Raw genomic sequence first — 22,251 nt, 5'->3', positions numbered from 1 at the left:
GGGCGGGGTTGGACATCCAACCCCGCCCACATCCAACACAGCCCATTCGTACCGTGAAAGCCACGCCCATGTCCAACATGTCTTAATTAAAGCGGAAGCCAAAGCGAACTTGCAGAACGGAAGCATTGTAGTGCCTGTTATGTCAGTAAGTTAAAAATCTTTAGTTTGTGTCCCAGTGTAATAACAGTGCTATCTATTATTTATTATTTTGTTTGTTACTGTTTCTGCTAGACACACTATTGACTGTCAATTATTGCACAAAGATTTGCTGTGGGACCCGCATGGTTGCATGTGGTTGCTTTGCAGCTGGTTAAACGTTTCCATCAGTTAGCTCACTACCAAAACTATGGTAACTAGGTAAAGACCTTCTTGCTGATAATATATCTTCCGTGTAGTTAACAAGACTTAACACTTAAAGACTTTGTGCGTCATCAGATATTACTGTCTGCTCAAATGACTGTTCAGCATGCTTCCTATGGGTTACTAGCAACGCCACTGTGGTAGCATCCATTAGGGCTGTGTGATATAGCAAAATATTTTTATCGTGATCATATCAAATGATATTGATAATTATCATGGTGTAATTCAAGTCATTCTTGTATTACTATGAGTGCTCCATTTTTCCTTGAAATGCCCTTAAGAATTGCCCTTAGATTCAGAACATGAAAAGGGTGACTCGAATAGACTGAAATCTAATTTGAATAAATCATATAAAATATATATTTTTTTGTCCTCTGTATCATTTGTGAATAATTTGTCATCTATATCTACATTAAATTATGTTTATTTAATTAAGTTTATTTAATTAATTAATGTTGGCACAGAAATAACTTACAGTGCCTTTGGAAATGCAATAAAATGCTCATTTGGAAAACGTTTAACTATCCTTTGTAATTGAGTAAAATGGTGATAACTGAATACTTTTATAATGCACTGCATACTTGATTGCAATGGGTTTTATTACTCTCCGGCTATATTAATACACCAATCAATATATTAACCAATCAACACAGACAAGCATTAGATTGATATCAGATTGAAATTATATTATGGACATCATACAGCGACATAAACAAGGGTAAATAGTCCTAAAACGTTTAAATACAGTCCTGATGTGCCCACCATGTGACCGTTATGACCATGAATGAAGCACCATCATGCGCCGCATAGCGACGTTTCGGACTCCATACATGAGGCTGCTCCTATACGATTATAAAAAAATCATAATTTGTAATAATACTGTAATTGATAATAAACAGCTATGTTACTGGTTTATGTGTTTACTATACTGTTTACTTACTAAAGAAAAAAGAAGTTTACTGTAAAGCAAACTGCTGGGTTAAAGCTTAAACCAATCGCTGTAAAATGCTTCTTCAGAAGTTCAGAACATCAGCATGATTTGCGTAAACGAAGGACGAATGAACGGCACGATTGACGGGCTCGTGGGGTGACGTAGGGTAGGCCGTATTGGATGTGGGCGGTGTTAGGTGTCCAACCCCGCCTTCCCGCAGGCTGCAGCCAGAGGCTTCTCGAGCTTTATGTACTTTATTCCCGTAGTGCCACACGGTATATGTTCGGCAGCGTTGTATTTCAGGTGAACTCAAGTCATTAAAACATTCTATATAAACGTATTAATTCGCTTAACATTCGGTAAATTATTCCATAACGTTTACCCCATGCGATTATTTACAGTGTATCAAATTACATTAAACGTCTAATTATACTGAGAAGTATTAAATCCAGCATGTGTGTTAAACAGGGGCAGATTTTAGGGGCGGACACCGCACATCAAAATAATAAAAAACGAAATTTGGATTATTTTATTTTCTAAGCAGAAGCACAAAACAGACATGGTACAGTGCGCCCCCCATAAATATAACTGTATCCCGACGCCCCCCCCCTCCCCCCAATCAAAATTTTCTGCAGACGCCGCAGGTTAAACATGATTATTTTATTATTTGTATCTGCTGACTATAATCTTACCTTGCAATAAAAAATATCTTTATATTATTCCAGCGTCTTATTCGTGTTTCTTGCTAAAATGGCGACTCTGACTTTTTCTCTTTCACTTTCATTTACAGACAGGAAATTATCAGTATCGTACCAAACACAGAAGCGGTTTATGACGCAGGGTAGGATTTTTGAGGATATTATCCATGTGATTTAAGAATTAGGAACAATGAGAGAAAGAGGACAAGCTCTCACCGCCAAATAATTTTGTTATAACTTACATTCTGCGTCATATTCCTGAATATAAATGCGCGGAACTGCAGTGAGATTTAAGTCGTTAACACACTTAAATCATCAACACACAATTTTCTTCATCACAATTCACTATTGTTGGAGTATGCCGTCTCCACCGTATCCGTGGATGAGAAGAGATTCACAGCTGACACGGGCCACAGCTGCTGTACACAGATCCCTCTTTCTGCACAGGGAAAAAAATAACCTGTAGAATTTACCCAGATAAAATAAGATAATTTGGAGTTGCTTTTTTGGGGTCAATTGAAACTTTTTATACAGTTGTGTTCAAAATAATAGCAGTCCGACATCACTAACCTGATCAGTCACTGTTTTTGGTAGAAATTATATTTCTACATGGCAAATAATTTACTAGTAGATGTAGAGTAACGGAAACCAAAACACCCAACAGTCATGACATGCATGCTGCTGATTATGTGTAACAATCATTACTTGAAAGGGGCGTGTTCAAAATAATAGCAGTGTGAAGTTCAACTAGTGAGGTCATTCGTTCTGTGAAAAACCAGGTGCTAATTATGGGCCTTAAGTAAGGAAGGCAGCAAATGTTGTACATGCTGGTTATAGTGCATTTCTCTGAAATTCTGAGTAAAATGGGTCGTTCCAGGCATTGTTCAGAAGAACAGCGTACCTTGATTAAAAAGTTGATTGGAAAGGGGAAACCATATAAAGAAGTGTAGAAAACGATAGGCTGCTCAGCTAAAATGATCACAAATGCTTTAAAATGGCAACCAAAACCTAAAAGACGTGGAAGAAAACGAAAAAACTACCATTCGAATGGATCGAAGAATAGCCAAAATGGCGAAGCCAATGATCAGCTCCAGGAAGATCAAAGAAGGTCTAAAGTTATCTGTGTACTGTTACAATCAGATGACGCCTATGTGAAGCCAAGCTATCTGCAAGAAGCCCCTGCAAAATCCCATTGCTGAAAAAAAGACACGTGTTGAAGAGGTTACAATCTGCCAAAAAACACACTGACTGGCCTAAAGAGAAAGTTTGTCAAATGACCCCCAAACACAGTACATTGTGAAGACAGTGAAGCCTGGTGGTGCAAGCATCATGTTAAGGGGATGTTTCTCATACTATGGTGTCGGGCCTATTTATCACATACCAGGGATCATGGATCAGTTTGAATACCTCAACATACTTGAGGTCATGTTGCCTTATGCCGAAGAGGAAATGCCCTTGAAATGGGTGTTTCAACAAGACAACAACCCCAAACACAGTGAACGAGCAACATCTTGGTGTCATGGTTGCGGGCATCTCGGGCACGGGAACGGGAACGGTGCACAAATAAGGGGCGGACGACCCACTTGCGGCTCCAGGAACAATAGAGGGGTTTATTAACAAAGACAACAAAACACAAGAAAACCAAAAAGACCACGAGGGGTCAAAACTAAAACAGGGTGGAATTAACTAGACTAAATAACACACAAGGAAAACTAACTAGCACGACACTAAGGTAAACTACAATCAAGGGAAAAACCAGAGACAAGCCTAGACAAGGGCATAGACGACTTAGACAAACCATAGACGAGCGTAGACCTCAGAGACAATAGTTTAGACACGAGACACGACACGATGAACCAGCGGGGAACAGAACAAAGGCAGGAACTAATATACTACGGGGGTAATGACTAACACAGGGCAGGTGAGGCTGATTAACAAAGACTAGGGAAACAGGACACAGGTGAAACCAATTAACTCAAAGACACTAACAATCAGGGAAACTAAACACTAACCAAGGAAGCATATATCAACACACGGAAGGTACATAGGCAATAACATAAGCAGGGGAACAAGAAACAAAACCAAAACCAATTACAAAGCAAACACCAGGAATAATTAAGCATAAAGGAAAACACCAGGGAGCTAAATACAAAAACAGAGGAGGCGGGATTCGAACTCACAACAAGAGGGAACTCAGGACCGAGGGGCAAACAGACAGCACATGCTTAATACATTGAGCCACAAGACCAGACAAGTGACAGGGGAGAAACAAGGACTGACGTATGGACGGGATGACCAGCACCACCTGCTGGTCAAACGGGGAAGGGGCACGGAAGGACCACAGCGGGAGGCCGACCCTGACACTTGGTTCCATGACCAACAAGATTGATGTTATGGAGCGGCCAGCCCAATCCACGGACCTTAATCCAATAGAAAACTTGTGGGGTGACATCAAAAATGCTGCTTCTGAGGCAAAACCAAGAAGTGCAGAAGAACTGTAGAATGCAGTCCAATCATCCTGGGCTGGAATACCTGTTCTCAGGTGCCAGAAGTTGGTCGACTCCATACAACATAGATGTGCAGCAATTCTCAGAAACAGTGGTTATAAATTAGTCATGCAACATTAACCCTAACATTTTATTTCTCTTTCCTTTCAAAATGTCATGTAATGGGGCAGCTATTTCTGCAAAACTCTCTATGAAGTCTCTGCTAAAACCTACAATGCCCAGGAATGACCTTAATGCTGTTACTGTGTGTGGCCTTGGCAACTTCTGCACCACTGCTACCTTCTGTGGGTCTGGTGTTCGACCCCCCTCAGTTATTTGGACACCAAGGAATTTCACTTCCGACACAAATAACTGGGCCTTTTTTGGGTTCAGCTTCAGCCCTGCTTTTTTCAAAATGCTCTACCTCAGTTTCTGTCTGGATCAAAATCATCTACATATTGAACAGCCTGCTCTGGTTTGCTCACATTCTTTAATGTCAGCCATATACTGATGAAACAGTGTTGGTGAGTTGTGGAAACCCTGTGGTAAAACAACCCAAGTGTACTGCTTTTCTCGAAAGGTAAAAGCAAATTTATACTGGCTGTCAGGATGCACTGGAATTGACCAGAATCCATTGGACACATCCAGAGTGGAGTATATTTTTGATGTGCTTTGTAAACTAGCCATTACGCTTGGCGTCCTTGCCACCACCGTAGCCGCGGAAGGTGTTGGAGCATTTATTTGTCTGTAATCAATGGTCAGCCTCCATGAACCATCAGGTTTCTTTACAGGCCACACAGGTGAGTTAACTGTGGATACACATGTCCTTAGGAAACCTTGTTTGAGCAGCGAATCAGTGACATGAGCGATGTCTGTTTCTGCATCACTAGGATATTTATATTGTCTCTGCGCTGGGGGGTCATCCCCTTGAACATACACTTCCATGTTTTTGACTCTCCCACAGTCATGTTTATGTCTGGCCCACACATCTTCGTGTTGCTGCAATATCTCTGCTAGTTTCTGGTTGTCTGTTCTCAAAAGGTCGGGCAAGTCATATGTTAAAACACCCTTTACAGTAGCTGTGGTAGAAAAATTTTAAATCAAGGACTTAGAATAAAAGTCTGGACCTCTTAGTTTGGTGAGTAAAGAAAATCTCTTTTATTCCAGCAAGTTCAGCAAAGCGCTCCCATCACACTCTGGCACTTGGTACCAAGTCACACCCGGCACACAGAGCAACCAGTAGATAAAACATAACTACCAGGCCTTCTAAGGCCTGATTGGTCATGAAACATCAACAAACTAAGCTGAAACGTATAACAAACACAATTCTCCCGCTCCATTGGTTCACTTTGGTAGCAAGGTAAAATCCACCCATTGTACGGAACTTACTGGAGACAGCCTCGGCTTCTAGACTCTACATGAGATATGTATATAGATATTAATTATATGACATTGAATCACTGTTAATGTTTGGGTGTTCCATTGATTAATGATTAACACATTGACGTATTATCCCTGAATCACTGAAAATACATGGTTAACATATGATTGGTATGATTAACATAAGTATGATTAACATGATGCGATCAATTGCATATAACATATTATATATCTACTACTACTACTATTCTATTAAGCTTTATAACTCTTTGTGCACCAGTTGGGGTGGCTTCGAGTCTCTTCCTGCAAGTGGTTTCTCCCCCCCTTTGCTCCACTGTCTGCCCCTCCAAGGTCCGAGCTTCTGCGGAGCCAACTGCAGGCAGCTATCACAAAGCGAGGTCACACAGTATTCAAAACAATCTCTTCTGGCCTAAGGCCTAAGACATAACAGACCCAATATGCCTCCCCTCCCGGGCCTACTAATGTCCAATTTTACTTCCACACTCCCCCATTTTGAACACGCAAAATCCGCGCTGTTCACACAGAATCAGAGTACACAGTGTAGTAAAACTCCAGACAATAGCGCAGCGGGGGGATGGGCGCTGGCGGCGGCTGGATGGACCACGAGTCACCAGCAGAGTCGGCGCCGCAGGTGAAATCGATGACGATCTGGGGCTGTGGGTCGAAGAGCCAGGCAGGAAGAAGAGGATCATCCCCGTATGTATCATGGGAAGCCCGCTGCAACATGACAGAGCTCGGCCGGGAAGACAGAACACTAGAGCAACACCTAAACAGTAAAATGATTAGCAGCAACACTACAAGCAAAAGCAACATACCAAAAACTAAAGGTCTAAACACCCCAGATAAACCCGGAATCAGTGAGGAGAACCAATTGTCCCAGCTGTACTCAAACAGGCCATGCTCCATATGTATCGTGGACATCTGCCCGTGAACCACGTCTTCCAGATCCTGCACAGCCTGAGAGGAATCAGGGATGTACGTGCAACATTCTCTCCCCACTACAGCACAAACACCACCTTTCTCAGCCAATAGAATATGCAATGCCATACGGTTTTGCAGAGCCACCTGCTTAACCGCGGACAATTCACCTTGCACGGCCTGTACAGTATCAAGTGTCTGATTGGCCACCTTCTCTACTGCAGTCTGCAGGGCAGCCACCTCAGTCTGAAGGTCTGACACTCCAAGGGATGGAATAAACACCCCAAACCACTGTTCAGTCCGACTCAGCCACCGCCTGCTGCGGGAATATGCACGCACAGCCAAAGACATCTGCTCCTTGGGCACCACGCGAATAGGAGGAACAAGATAAGCCAGATAACAATACCAACCAACCTTCGCCGTCGAAAGAGACAAAACAATGTAACCCTTAAGAGAGTCCTTGCGACCACAGACAAACACTGAACGTGGTGGTGCCACTAGCAAGACATCACCAAGGACAGAGAAGTTAACATAAGCCCTACAGTGCAAAGGCGGGGAGGAAAGGGCTAACGACTGGGCCGAATTAAACAGGTGGAAACACACAGTCTCATTCACAGGGATGACAGCCAAGCCATCCTCCGGCAGGGTCTTCCCCTTCGCCCTCACATGTGCGTCCGATGGACAGGACACAGCAGAATAAGTACAGTTATCAGGGCTTCGTCGACAATGTAGGGCAGTTACAGTCAGCTCTCAGACCCGCGCCCCGTAGCGTTCGGGGTCCTCAGCCATCCATGCTGCATCAACAGTCCATGTGATAATTACCTGGGTCGAACAAACCCATCCCTCACCTGTACTATTCACGCCTACCAGCAAATGAACCGTAGTGAAACCCCAGTGATTGGACTCATCAGCCTGAGTCAGATAGAGGTTTGGATTGTTCCCAGCAAACTCTAGTTGTAAACGGTCATGTGTGGCCTTAAGGGCCTCCTCCACTGCCCGTGACTTAACAGCGATACCAGAAATGCGGCATACAGGTGGTGGCTGGGTCGAGGACAACGACCCTAGTTCGCGGGTCAGCAGCCCAGCCATAACAGATATAAGGCCAGAGCATGTCTGATTTAGGACTGCCATATCATGATAGGTGTACGGAACCCCGAAAAAAGGCCACGCCGCAGCAGTGTGGGGCATATAATGACAGACCCAACAGTCAGAAACATTCAGTTCAGCAGTCACCGCTCGGGACAAAAGCTCCACAGCATTGGCATCCATCACCCCCCTTTTCCCTCGATCCAGAACCCGTGGGTCTGGCACTGTCGGAGAAGAGTGGGTGACACAGCTGGAAAAAGCGGTTCTCCAAAACATTATAGCATCAACCCCAAATATAACAGTCACAATAAAAATAGTTATCACAAAAAGGCAACACAGTTGTGACCCTCTCAGGGGCCAGTCTTGAAAGAACCACCAGGGTCGGACACGCATCTGCAGTGGACCCAATGGACCCAGGCGTCGATTCCCTCCACTTTCACTGCGTGAGGGGTCACCATCAGCACCCGGTGTGGTCCCCTCCATCTCGGCGTGTTCCATCTCTTTCTCCTCAAGTCACGAACCAACACCCAGCTCCCTGGGTCAAGCGGTGTCACAGCTCGTAGTGGTTCTCCCTCTGGAGTCCTCCAATGGGCACGAACCTGGTCCCAAGCTGCACCTATCGCTTGCCGCAGACCTGTAAGATAAGTCAGCAAGTCCCCATCCACAGTTTCCAGTGTGACATATCGCGAGGGAGACAAAACACGCATTGGCCTTCCTGTCAACACTTCAAAAGGAGCCAACCCTGTTAGGCGGTGTGTCCTGGCTCGCATGAATAACAATGCCAGGGGCAGGGCATCAACCCAGGGCAGGCCAGTCGTCTCTGAAATTTTTGCCAATTTCAGTTTCAGAGTTTGATTCGCCCTCTCCACCATCCCCCCACTCGGGAGGTGATAGGCGCAACAATGTTTCAAATCGACTTGCATCCAATGGGACAATTCAGCCAGGGTCTCTGCAACAAACGCAGGACCATTGTCTGTGGTGATTTTAGATGGGATGCCCCACCGCGGAATCACCTCTTTTAGCAGACATTTAGCCACACTCAGAGCATCAGGGCGACGGCAAGGGAATGCCTCCACCCACCTGGAAAACAGATCTACAATCACCAAACAATACTTGCATCCCCTGCACGGCGTTAGCTCAATGAAATCCATCTGCAGGTGATCAAACGGACTTTGGGGACTCGGGGTCACTGCCGGGTCGGTTGGAATGCCCTTCCCCACATTGAATTTCATGCACACCATACACCTCCCGCAGAATTGGGCAGCAGCTGCGGCAAACCCAGGGGCATGCCACACCCGAGTCACAGCTGCCACCATCCTGTCACAAGACACATGATCCAGGCCATGAACGGCTTTGGCCATTCCTGGATATGCAGATCTAGGAAGATAAGGTCGGTTAGTCCCAGAATGTCGCCACACGCCTTTCCCATCACACCGTGCACCGCTCCGTTTCCATCCACGGAGCTCACCCTCTGTAGCACCTGTTTGAATCAAAACAAGGTCATTATCAACGCATAGTTTATCAACATCCTTTGCTAGCAAAACCTTATTCCCAAACCCAGTGGAGCCTTTAGCTAAACTTTTAGCCCACTGGTCTGCGAGATCATTCCCCTGACTGATTTCATCAGTCCGTTTTGTGTGGGCCTGGCACTTCACTATTGCCACCTGGTCGGGCAGCATGAGAGCGTCCAACAATTGCTCCACTAATTGATGATGCTGAATGGGTTTTCCAGTGCTGGTGCGAAAACCTCTCTGCTTCCACAATGCACCATGATCGTGACACACCCCGAAGGCGTATCTTGAGTCTGTGTAGATAGTGACTTTCTGTCCTTCAGCCAGTTTGCAGGCCTGTTGCAGTGCAAACAGCTCAGCCGCCTGTGCGGACCAATGTCTATAGGCAGCTGCCCCCCGTCCACAAGTGATCCATCTCGCACCACAGCATAGGAGGTCGCTGGCGATCCATCCTCCAGCCGCAAAGAACTCCCATCAACAAACAGGTTCTGTCCTTCCAGTGGGATGTCAGTCAGATCTGGCCTAGGTCTGCACACACAGTCGATGACCTGCAAACAATCGTGCGGTTCCCCGTCCACCCCCGGGGGAAGGAGGGTCGCTGGATTCAAAGCAGAGCACCTTTCCACAGTCACATTTGTCAGTGCTAGCAAAACATTCTGATAATGCACTGATCGCGCAGGCGTCAAATGAGATGTCCTGGCCTGTGTCAGGATCGCGTGCACCGCATGGGGAACTCGAAGTGTCAGTGGATGCAGCTGCACTAGATCTGCACTCGCCATCACTGCCTCAGCTGTTGCGGCCACCGCTCGAAGGCAAGGTGGTAATGCTCGAGCCACCGAGTCCAAACGCTTTGAGTAGTATGCAACCGGTTTGCACCTCCCCCCGTGATACTGAGTCAGGACTGAAGTCATGAACCCCTTTTTCTCGTCCACATATTGCACAAATGGCTTTTGATAGTCATGCACCCCCAAAGCTGGGGCTGACATTAACGCCTGCTTTAAGTCAATCAGGGCGTCTTCAGCTTCGGGCGTCCACGTCAGTCTGTCTGTCAGTCCTAGCCCAATTGTCAAATCAACCAAGGGCTGTGACCTCTGTGCATAGTCCTGAATCCAAGGCCTGCAATAGCCAATCATGCCTAGGACTGAAAGCAATTGCTGTTTAGTCTTTGGTTTGGGCATCTCCTGTATGGATGCCACTCGGTCTGGTCCTAATGACCTTCCCTCACTTGTCAACACATGTCCAAGGTATTTAACCCTTTGAGACACCAGCTGCAGCTTTTCTTTGGAGGCTTTGTGCCCAATTTTTATTGCCAGGAAGTCTAACATAGCTATGGTGTCCTGTTTACAGGACTCACGAGTGTGAGAGCAAAGCAACAAATCATCCACATACTGTACCAGTGTGCTACCCCCAGGCGCAGTAAATCCCTCCGAATTTTTTGCCAGCTCCTGTCCATACACGCTAGGTGACTCTGTGTAGCCCTGGGGCATCACTGTCCAAGTCCACCTACTACTGGGATAGAGAAGAAAGCATTAGCCAAGTCAATGACAGAGAACCATTTAGCCTCCGCTGGTATGGAAGCCAGAATCGTGATTGGATTAGGTACGATAGGAGCTCTGGGGTGTATGGCTGCATTGACACCCCTCAAATCCTGTACAAATCTCCAAGTACCATTTGCCTTTTTCACAGGTAAGATAGGAGAATTAACTGGAGAATAGGCTATTTCCTTAATAGCCCCCCTTTTCACCAGATCTGCATGTACTTCTCTCACTCCCTCCTCTGCATCTCTAGATAAGGGATACTGGGCCTTGTGAGGCCGAAAGTCAGACTTGGGGTGGACCACCAAAGGCTCAACTGACACCACTCGACCAAAATTTTTCCCTTTTGCCCACAAGCAATCTGGTACATCCCCTAACCAGTATGGCAGAGGATCAACACCTTTCTCCTTATCTTCTTCTACATCCCCCTTTCTCTGTACCTCCACGCACTGGTCTATTTTATACCTTTGCACCTGACCATCTCTACTCATCCACCTACCTTCCTCCACACGTACCCACTCAGTCCTTTTCTCACACTCAGCGACCCAGGGTCCTAAATCCTTCCATTCTAGCGACCCCTTTTTCCCATATGATACATGGGGGACCGAACCTCCCACGTACCACTGTTCCTGGCCAGCTGACAAACGGACAGATGCCGCAGACCTGTCTTCTGCCACATAGAGGTAATCAAGCACAACAGTCTCAAAATCCTCCTTGTCTAGAAAACTGAGCAGTGCAATGCAATCTGTCAGGCTGATCTTGTCCTTCAGGGATACAGTCTCTCAGGATTGTGTCATCCACTAGCCACCAAGTGGCAAAGATATCCTTCTCAGATAAGCAAAACAGTCCCAAAGCCTCTGAGGTCACTGTGAAACCGTCTTCCCCCATTTCCACCTTCATTCTCGGCTTAGAGAAAGTCTTCCTGTTTCACAGAATGCTGTGGCATCAGTCCCACTGCCCCCCCTTCTTCAGCATCAGGGGCAGAAGGCTCAGCTCTCCAAAAAAGGAGGAGGAGCATAGGCAGGAGGACGAGGTGAAGGTGATGGCTGTGGAGGAGGGAACACCTCAGGCAGGACCAGATATCTGAATTAGGCTTTTTCCTCTTCTCATCACCAGCTTCAGGCGGAGAAACAGCAGCAGTCGGATCGGCCCCCCTTTCCTCCCTGCTAACCATTACACGGCTTTCCTTATCACTTAGCTGTTCCCTAGGTTTCCTAGCTCTCTTCAAGGCCACAGACTACCACTGATAGTAATATTCTGGCCTGCACATTCCCTTACCCCAATACCCATTTTCCCTGCTTTCTAACATTGTTTCACAACATTCTAGCTCCAGTATGTTTAGAGTGCCCTCCTTTGGCCATCTACCCCCAGTCTGACGATTCCAATTTCTACAAGCCTTTTTTAGTCTCAGGCCAGTAACCCGTTCCATTATCTGCCTTGGAGACTGTTTCCCCTTAACCCTTTTATTACATTTCCTCATTATCTCTCCCTTGATCTCTGAGTCCCTTTCTGGAGGGTGTGAATGTTTACTTGACGCACTCCCCATATCTACCCTCTAACAAATGGCGTTGAACATAAGACCTATGAAATATCTGTTCTGACCCTGATATCCTACAAACTCCCCTTCTCAAGGCAGTTGCTGTCTGTACAAAGCATGCAGCTGCTGGGTGGTCACTAAACTAAACAAGACACCTTGTTACTGGGTGACGAAAGAATCAAAAAGAACTAAGTGTTATTCCAAACATTTAGTGTCCTAAAAGCAAATTAACAAGCCTATCCCAGTATATCTCAGGTCCAACACATGATTCCCCAGACACTATTTGCTATATTAGTCCACAGGGCTATTCCACTATTCCCTTTAATGTTAGCACCTGCATGCAACAGTGTGGAGCAAAATCAACCATGTATTGTTTATCCCACTGAGGATACTGCACCTGGGAGACCCCACACCCTTTACCTTGTACGCATTCTCCAATACCCACACACCCTATCAACATACACCTTTATACTCCCGTGGGACCGAGAGTGGGCCAAACCCCGAACAGTGCCTCAGCCCAGTGCCAGGGGTCTACGACAGCGCCTGTCTTAGGTTGTTCCTGTCCTCACACAGGAATCTTACCCGTCCTTGGCCTGTTACGCAGTGCTGTGCTACCGCATGCAATACATTCACTGTCCAGCCTTCACCACACAATGCCGCACCACGCAGAGCACACACCACCCTGCCCTCAGCCCCTGCTTCACCAAGCCTTATCACCGTCGTGTCTGGACCCCCTGCGGGTGACGGCTTCCCTGCCGCCTTCCTTGTGCCCCGTCACACAAATATACAGTGGCGCCACCAAAATCACGGACTTTCCCAAAGGTCTCGTGCATCCACCTCTTCCACGTAATAGGTCACTCAGGTCTCCACTTGGACAGCACCCTTTCCCTACTACAGGTGGATGAGCGCTCTCCCACCGGCCTTCCTAACCGTGGTCAGCGCTTCCCCGTGCTTGGATCCCCTCAGTCACGGCGGACTTTCACATAACACACTCAAACACTACCAAACACATAACCTTCAGCAACAAGCAAAGCAGCAGCAAGAATGACTAAACAGAGAAGCCTTTATCTCACCAAAACAGGTCCGGCCAAATCAGTCTCAGGAATGTTCAGGTCTGGGACAGCGTGGTCTCCGTTGTTCCTCGACGAGGGACTGGGCCAATCCTCAATCTCATCTGGATCTGGTCCCATCAGGCTCTACGCCTTACCTACTTCTATCGCAGGATCCCATCATCTGGAACAAACAAAGAACTCAGCTGCCCCACGTTGGGCGCCAAACTGTGGTAGAAAAATTATAAATCAAGGACTTAGAATAAAAGTCTGGACCTCTTAGTTTGGTGAGTAAAGAAAATCTCTTTTATTCCAGCAAGTTCAGCAAAGCGCTCCCATCACACTCTGGCACTTGGTACCAAGTCACACCCGGCACACAGAGCAACCAGTAGATAAAACATAACTACCAGGCCTTCTAAGGCCTGATTGGTCATGAAACATCAACAAACTAAGCTGAAACGTATAACAAACACAATTCTCCCGCTCCATTGGTTCACTTTGGTAGCAAGGTAAAATCCACCCATTGTACGGAACTTACTGGAGACAGCCTCGGCTTCTAGACTCTACATGAGATATGTATATAGATATTAATTATATGACATTGAATCACTGTTAATGTTTGGGTGTTCCATTGATTAATGATTAACACATTGACGTATTATCCCTGAATCACTGAAAATACATGGTTAACATATGATTGGTATGATTAACATAAGTATGATTAACATGATGCGATCAATTGCATATAACATATTATATATCTACTACTACTACTATTCTATTAAGCTTTATAACTCTTTGTGCACCAGTTGGGGTGGCTTCGAGTCTCTTCCTGCAAGTGGTTTCTCCCCCCCTTTGCGCCACTGTCTGCCCCTCCAAGGTCCGAGCTTCTGCGGAGCCAACTGCAGGCAGCTATCACAAAGGGAGGTCACACAGTATTCAAAACAATCTCTTCTGGCCTAAGGCCTAAGACATAACAGACCCAATATGCCTCCCCTCCCGGGCCTACTAATGTCCAATTTTACTTCCACATAGCTACTGCATGCCTGTCTGGGATGACAACATAATCTGTATCTCCCCCACCTTTCCAAAGTGTTTGGTTTGCCAGATCAACAATGTAATTGTTGTCTTTCATCACATCTGCCCCAAGAATGGAGTCCTCATGTGTCTTTGACATCCAAACTTTCATTACAATTGAATCACTACCAATCTGTGCTTGTATGGGAACAGACTGTTTTGCCGTTATCACTCCACTACCAACCCCAATTAACTAATGTTGTTTTACCAGTGGTGGGAAAATCCAAATGAGAGAGGGTGATTGCAGCTCCTGTGTCTACTAACCATTTGTCACAGTGGCCTCTAACTGCAACTTCAACACTAGGTCTGCCAAATCTATCAGATTTCAAAACACCCACCTTTCTAATAGAGGCCAGGCTATTGTTTCAAATACACATTCTCCTTGGACTTGACACCTGAGTCAGTCTGAGCATCACCCTGAGCCATCAGTTGTTTGATTTCATTTAGCAGTCTATTCATATCCTCGTATGTCATAGTTGGAGCTGATGGGGTTGATTCCGGCTTATCCCTGGATCCCTCTGCTCCCTGCACTCTAGGTTTAGGCCTATATCCTGCTGAGCCTCCACCCTTTGACCAACAATCTCTCTTGAAATGTCCCACCTTACCACAGTTGAGACAAGCATCCTTACTAGTGGTCTTACGCCTACCCTCATTGGTGACTACTGCTGATACCTTTCTCTTATGGCTTGGACTGCTATGCGTTGTCTCATAGCAGCTACTAAGCTGACTTCCAATATCTGCAAAGGTCAAGTTACCTTCCTTCTGTTTCTGATTCAACTCTAGCTTTGTGGCATCATTTATTATTGAAAAATACTGCTGCATTACTAATGCCAGGAATGCAGGATCATTCCTCTGTGGTTGTGGAATTCCAGAATTTCTAGCATACCAATTAAACAGATGATTCATATAGGCCATAGGGCAGGGGTGGCCAATGTTACCCGCAAAGGGCCGGTGTGTATACAGGTGTTTGGGATAATCTGTAGGTCAGCTGTTCAAATCCAGGTGTGAGGACTCTTCAGCCAATCAGTCCTCTAATTAGTAATCTAATTAGGGAGTTGCAGCGAAAACCCGCATACACACCGGCCCTTTGCGGATAAGATCGGCCACCCCTGCCAAAGGGTTTTCACCCTTCTCTGGCTTAGTGTCCTGGATCCGCCCCCAATTAGGCTGTGGATTGCCAGTCAGGTTCAGCAGTGCTGTCTCTCTCTGCTGATCAGTTGCCCATTCACCATCAACAGCCATTCTGAGACTCTCTGGGAGTGACTCCACTAGGTCTGCCGGTATAGTTAGCTATATTATTTGGCAGCATTCTTGATCGTCTAGGCCAGTGATTCTCAACTGGTGGGTCACGACCCAAAAGTGGGTTGTGGACCCGTTTTCAGTGGGTCGCGGGCCTTTGTCTGGGGAAAAAAATGTGGAAATGAGGAAAAAATTAACAGTGTCGTCTGTTCACACTCCTTAACAGTAGGTGGTGATAATGCCCTGTAATGCGAGTTTACAACCGCCGTTTCACACCATAGAAGAAGACCCACAAACTTTGTTTACATATGCTAATTGAGTATGGTGAAAAGAACCCCGGTGGCCTGTGCTACGAGGCGGGCCAGGTTACTGGCTTATGGGGGTAAATTGTCGGATTTAAGGTAGTCTGGGCAAAATGTAAGTGAACGAATGTGAAGTCCATTTAAACTGTGGTACCTTAAATCCGACAAGTTACCCCAATAAGCCAGTAACCCCGCTTCGTAGTACAGGCCACTGGTGTTTTCAGAAACTGTGCCAAGATCTTGGTAGTGAGCATGTGCAGGTGTTGTGTCATCCCGAGGTTCGCTGGCTTTTGAGGGGAAAGGTACTGTCCCGTTTTTATGAACTACGAGCTGAAATAGCAGCTTTTCTTGCTCAGAACAATTTACCTCTTGCCGACCTGTTTAGCAACAGTGTGTGGCTCTTATCACCCAACACCTTACGACCACCATCTTGACCGATGCTCTACAATTTATTCAATGACAGATTATTTTAAAAATAACTGACCCACCATCAAACCGGTCATGCTGAACAATGTTACAAGTAGCATAACGTTCTCCACGGATTCTCCAGACCCTTTCATGTCTGTCACATGTGCTCAGGGTGAACCTGCTCCCATCTATGAAAAGCACAGGGCGCTAGTGGTGGACCTGCCAATTCTGGTATTCTATGGCAAATGCCAATCGAGCTCCACGGTGCCAGGCAGTGAGCACAGGGCCCACTAGAGGATGTCAGGCCCTCAGGCCACCCTCATAAAGTCTGTTTCTGATTGTTTGGTCAGAGACATTCATACCAGTGGCCTTCTGGAGGTCATTTTGTAGGGCTCTGGCAGTGCTCATCCTGTTCCTCCTTGCACAAAGGAACAGATACCGGGCCTGCTGATGGGTTAAGGACCTTCTATGGCCCTGTATAGCTCTCCTAGAGTAACTGCCTGTCTCCTGGAATCTCCTCCATGCCCTTGAAACTGTGCTGGGAGACAAGGCAAACCTTCTGGCAATGACACATATTCATGCACCATCATGGAGGAGCTGGACTGCCTGTGCAACCTCTGTAGGGTCCAGATATCTCTTCATGCTACCAGTAGTGACACTGACCGTAGCCAAATGCAAAATTAGTGACAAAAACTGTCAGAAAAGATGAGGAGGGAAAAATGTCAGTGGCCTCCACCTGTTAAACGACTCCTGTTTTGGGGGTCATCTCATTGTTGCCCCTCTAGTGCACCTGTTGTTAACTTCGGGAAAACCAAGTGGACGAGGAGGGAACATGGGGGACTGCAGGCGACAGCCAAGCAGGAGGTGGAGGAACCGTCAGCGACTGCTGGGCAGAAGCAAAGGGGACTGAAGGAAAACCCGGGGGCAGGGTGGGTGGGATATGACCTTGGTGTAAGTGGCCTCTCCCACTGCAAGAGACAGAGAGACAGGGTCCTGGCCGGGATCTTCCAAAACGGACTGGTCATGGGGTCTGGAGTTGGGACAAGAACTGGAGCCAGGACACAGGGTCTGGAGCCGGGACAGAAACTGACGCAGACACAGGAACTGGACCCAGGACGGGGACTGTAGTGGATACGGGAACTGGAGCCAGAATGGAACCTGAAGCTGGGACACGTGCAGGAACTGGGACAGATACGGACGAGTGGCTGACAACCCGGGTGTGACAAACACCGCCAGCTCGAGTACTGTGTGATACGCCTCATGCTTAACCACTGGGAAGCAAGCGGGGTTCTCGTGGGGTTTTAACAGGATTCCTGAGGAATCTGCTTCTCCGCGATTCTTCCACTCCTTTTTACCTGCAGCTTCAGTCAGAGCCAGGGATGGTTCAGGCAGTTCTAACAGAGAACAAGCCAGTCCATAGTCCAGGGATACCTGCCTGATCATCATCTCTGCTACTCCACTCCTCAGCTGCAGAAGGCTTTCTCGCACCTCCTCCACACAGTGCGGGTCTTCGGATGAGGAGATCTCTTCCAGGTTATCCCTCGACTGTATAGCAAGGGCTCGAGTTGTGGGGTCCTCCTGGACTGTCTGAGCCAGTATATCACCTCATTGACTAGAGCAGTGGTTCCCAAACTGGGGGGCACAGAGGTATTGTGGAGGGGCGCACCAATGGGATAGCCTCAGGGGCATGTGCCATCCTAAAATAATCTCTTCACAGACTGGACGATTAAACAAATAAAGCAGCGCAATATTACAGTAACAAATAATAAATAAACCACTAACTTACGTGTACTATTAGAGCATTTATGTCATCTATTTAAACTTTATTTTACCAGGTAAATTAACTGAAAACCAGTTGTCACTGCTTTACGTGATATTCGGGAGAAATAGCAGATTACGCATTGGAACTTCCTGGGATACAAACGTTATACAAACATCACGTTCTTCAGCCAATAATAATAATAAAGTTGTGTCGTCACGGAGGCAGTTCCAGTTTGTTCAGCCAGCTGAGAGGTGCTGTACGATCTGTCTTAAGTCGTCTTGCTCTTACAAGGTTTTTGTACCATGTGATGTGGTGACGCGTGACGACGTTTTGCAGCGCTGGAAAAAAAATCTAACCATATCATGAAAAACGAGGTTTAAGGCCCAATCCCAAACCGGTCCCTACACACTCCGCCTCACCACTCCGGGATTCTGAACCACATTTCTGTCTCCAGGTCATTTCTGTGACACACTACCTACTTTTCCCTAATTTATCCATTTTGGACATTGATTTTATTTGCCACCAGTCTTCGCCCTTATTGTTTTGCTTTTAGGCCCATTATTCTCACCTTGAACAACCATTTGAAATCTCCCCAAGTCAGTAATTTTTTCCATTTTCTGTTACAGTTAAGACAACTGGTTAGATATTTTATCCCGTCCTACTTCATTTGCAGAGTTCATTATCTGGTCACATATACACTTCATGGCCTAATTTGCAAGATCATTTCAGTATTGAATTACTGTTCACTTGACATGAGAGATTTCTGTGAAATTCCACCTGTAGTAAGTCAGTCATTACCTCTGGCAACCACTATAACCTTTGAAGTGGGAGATATTCGTTTGTGTGTTTCACAGTAATTTTTCAAAAAACGTATTGAATTACTGTACACTCCTAATTGGATATTTCTGAGAAATTCCACCTGTAGTAATTCAGGGAGCACCTCTGGCAACCACTACAACCTTTGAAGTGTAACAAATTGGTTTAGTATGAATGTGAAATTATTGCAATTTCACAGATGTTTGTACTAGAATTTCTTAGCAGAAATGCTCCAGTAGCAATGCTTGGTTCTCCAGAATGCACTTTGCACTTTGTAGACGGACACTAGCAAAAGGCTGCGCTTCCAATGCTGGCTTATTAGTTTCGCAGAAAATGCCTCGTCACTACAATAATTAATGCACATATCAGTCACTATACAATGTTGTAGTACAATCGGTATTTTCTCCTGAAACAGAAAGTATGACTTTTGTGATTTTTGGTGGTGTCGTTTCAAAGATATAGGGGAGGCAAATCCGAATATCAAACGAATATCGAAAAAAAAATCTAACTTTACCACGTTTGACAAGCGATCACTGTGCATTCTAGCCTACATGCCGCGAAAGAAGTACAAAGTACTTAACAGCGCGAATGCACACAAAATAAATACGCATTTGCTCTGCTACAACAAGGAATTGCCGCGTGGGTACGGGGAATGCGTACTTGCGGGTTACAGACCGCATGTATAGTAGGCTATTATTGTACAATAAAATGATATAATATTTAAGTTGTATTGTTTGGTGTTTTTTAATCATAACTTGTATAGTTACGTTGCCCCTGACAATCCCACATTTCTATTTCAGCAAACTGACAAACCGAATAAGCCCAGGACACTGGAAAATACTTGAAAAACCTGGTAAAGTGGATTTCAGCATTTTCTGTTATTACACTTGTATTAGAATTATAAAAAAATGTCTTTGTTAGTATTATATTGTATTTTGCAGGATGTTCCTCAACAGATTGGTTCTGTGGACTGTGCTGTGTTCATGTTGATTGTTGTCACGTCACGGATCGGGGAAGCAGGAGCAGAAAGACGGAGAATCGGGAAACAAGGGATTTATTGGGGAAAACAGCTACAGGAACACGGGTCAATACAGGTAGCGACTTCAGTGACAGGACTGGGGAAACATATTTTGACGGGGACTTAAAAATATAGGACTAATGAAAACAACTGGAAACAGCTAATGACAGTTTATTTTCCTTGTGATGTGTGTTTGTGCTTAATAGTATTAAATAGGAATAAAAGCAACCGTATCTGTCAAGGTTTGTACATAATATTTGCAAGAAAAATTATAAATATTTTGCAGAATATGTACTACAATATATCAACATTCCTACAAAACCATGAGTTACATAATATATCCAAATATAGGGAATTTCACTGTGAGTCCTGAAGCATTATGCATACTGCTTGTTACGGGCTTGCCCGTTGTTTTCTTTCCTTCTTTTCCTCGATACCTGTTCCTCTCCTGTCCTGCAGGGGGCGATATGACATCTGGAGGCGTGGTGGAAGGAAGTCCAGAGAGAGATGATAAAGGTCAGAAGAAGAAGACCGAGGAGAGAGGATTGTGCTTGTTTTCTCTGCTGTGCTTTGGTACTTTATGTCTATTGTGTTGTGAGCGTTTCCCCCAGTGTTGGACTGTGACACTGTGCACATATTTGTGTTGTATTGTACTTTGTTAGTTTTTGCCCATCATTGTTGGAAGGGGGTAAGCGCCATCTCATTTGTACTTCTCCTTTGTTCTTATTTTTGTGTAGTTAGGGAGATAGGGCAGATGCATGTCTTTTCTTTCTTTTGGTTAGGTAAGTATAGAGTGTGTGTTGGGGTGGAGACATTTTGGGATTATGTTTGTTATTTTGGCCTGGCTTACCCCTGGAGTTATGGTTTGACTTTTATTTCCTATATGTGTAGGTTTAGGTTAGCGGGACAAACACAATAAATTGCACAGTACTGGTGGACATGGACTGTAGTGTATTGATTTCCTTTCAGGGACCCGGTGGTGTTGTTACGTGTTGTATATAGCAGCGTAATACTGCTGTACTTGCCCTAAAAACAGTGAGTTTATATTAGTCACAGGAACATCTTAGCCAGTCATTACTGTGTTGTTGTCACATGTTGAACTCGGCAATTAAAACCCCTTGTTTTTGGTCTGTGAGGCTGTAAAATGTCTCTCCTTTGTTACCTACAGTGAGGCTTTTGTTAACTGAAATATACATGAATTATTGCAAAACTCATCACAGAACTAGTCCAAATGCACCTAGGTATCTTTCAGAAGAAGATTTCATAACACTTAAATCACCCCTTATTAGACAGAAACACTGTGAATGTTTATTTCTGGAATGTTGAAGTCACTGGTATGGGATGAGCTTTGTCGTGATTGGTTATAACAGGAAGAAGCAGACTTTGATAGGCTCATCACTTTCTGGCTCTCAGAATCATCTAGAAGGCTTTTGGCTGCTGCGTTGCTTCTGTGATGAGTTGATGGACCTTGTCATCGGGATTTGAGACGTGGGGCCATCTAATGTGATTAGATAAAAAAAACGTGAATTATTTTCTAAACCCACATGATTAACAGGCATTGCTGAATGAGCCTACATGTGATTTCCTGCTTCCATTTAACTAGGTCAGTACTGGGACTCACCACTGACAGGTGTCCATTCTTGGCTTTGGCCACCACCAGTTTGGATCCAGGTGTGAAATCAATGACGGCTTCCTTTCCTCGGCCCACTGCAAACTTTATACTTGGGGGAGGGTGAGGGGGGGCACTGTGTCAGCCTGCATTTTCTACCACAAAAAAAGACTTAATGTGGAAAAAGTAACATGTCTGGAAAATTGATGGAATGAAAACTGGAAAAACGACAAATCCAGTTAATGACCTGCAACCCATCTCTGGAGGGAAACAGTACATCAGCCAATCACAGCGATACACATAGATATTGTAAAGGACACTTTTACAGTCGTAACCTCCTGAGACCCCACCCATTAATTTATGTCCATTGTAGTGTACATTTTGTTTTTGCATCTATCTTTTCACTGATGTAAGAAAACATATTTATTCCAGTCTTCCTGCATGACTTCCTGCACACTGTCTTCCTGCATGACTGACTGCCCTGAAGCAGCAGAGCTGAAATCTGCCT

Source organism: Paramormyrops kingsleyae, chromosome 24, assembly GCF_048594095.1.
Source record: "Paramormyrops kingsleyae isolate MSU_618 chromosome 24, PKINGS_0.4, whole genome shotgun sequence".
Lineage (NCBI taxonomy): Eukaryota > Metazoa > Chordata > Actinopteri > Osteoglossiformes > Mormyridae > Paramormyrops > Paramormyrops kingsleyae.
This window is presented reverse-complemented; position numbering follows the sequence as displayed.